Below are 1,354 nucleotides of genomic sequence, written 5' to 3'. Positions count from 1 at the left end.
AAGATGAGGATGAGGATAGGACGAGGATGAGAATGTGGAAGATGATCAGGATGAGGAACAGGATGAGGATAGGATGAGGACGACGATGAAGATGAGAATGAGGACGAGGAGAAGAGGATGAGGATGAGCCAGAGGATGAGAATGAGGATAGGATGTGGATGAGGTTGAGGATAGGATGAGGAGGAGAATGAGGATGAGGATAGGATGTGGAAGTTGGAGGGATGAGGATGAGGATAGGATGTGGATGTTGGTGAGATGATGATAGGATGAGGATGTGGATGTGGAAGCAGATGAGGATGAGGATGAGGATGAGGATGATGATGAAGATGAGGATGAGGATTAGGGTGAGGATAGGATAGGATGAGGATGAGGATAAGGATGAGGCTGAGGATAGGATAGGATGAGGATGAGGATGTAGATAGGATGAGGATGTGAATGTAGAAGATGATGAGGATGAGGAAGAGGATGAGGATGAGGATGAGGATAGGATGACGATGATGATGAGGATGAGGACAAGGAGAAGAGGATGAGGATGAGCCAGAGGAAGAGGATGAGCATGAGGATGAGGATAGGATGAGGACGAGGATGAGGATAAGGAAGAGGATGAGGATAGGATGAGGACGAGAATGAGGATAGGATGAGGATGAGGAAGAGGAAGAGGATAGGATGAGGACGAGAATGAGGATAGGATGAGGATGAGGAAGAGGAAGAGGATAGGATGAGGACGAGAATGAGGATAGGATGAGGATGAGGAAGAGGAAGAGGATAGGATGAGGACGAGAATGAGGATAGGATGAGGATGAGGAAGAGGAAGAGGATAGGATGAGGACGAGAATGAGGATAGGATGAGGATGAGGAAGAGGAAGAGGATAGGATGAGGACGAGAATGAGGATAGGATGAGGATGAGGAAGAGGAAGAGGATAGGATGAGGACGAGAATGAGGATAGGATGAGGATGAGGAAGAGGAAGAGGATAGGATGAGGACGAGAATGAGGATTAGGATAGGATGAGGAGGAGAATGAGGATGAGGATAGGAAGGGGATGTTGGTGGGATGAGGATGAGGATAGGATGTGGATGTTGGTGAGATGAGGATAGGATGAGGATGTGGTTGAGGAAGCGGGTGAGGATGAGGATGAGGATGATGATGAAGATGAGGATGAGGATTCGGGTGAGGATAGGATAGGATGAAGATGAGGATGAGGATGAGGATGAGGCTGAGGATAGGATAGGATGAGGATGAGGATGTAGATAGGATGAGGATGTAGATAAGGATGAGGATAGGATGAGGATGAGCATAGGAAGAGGTTGAGAATGTAGAAGATGATGAGGATGAGGAAGAGGATGAGGATAGG

This window comes from Lupinus angustifolius, unplaced genomic scaffold (genome assembly GCF_001865875.1).
Source record: "Lupinus angustifolius cultivar Tanjil unplaced genomic scaffold, LupAngTanjil_v1.0 Scaffold_268, whole genome shotgun sequence".
Taxonomy (NCBI): domain Eukaryota; kingdom Viridiplantae; phylum Streptophyta; class Magnoliopsida; order Fabales; family Fabaceae; genus Lupinus; species Lupinus angustifolius.
Note: the sequence above shows the minus strand (reverse complement) of the source record.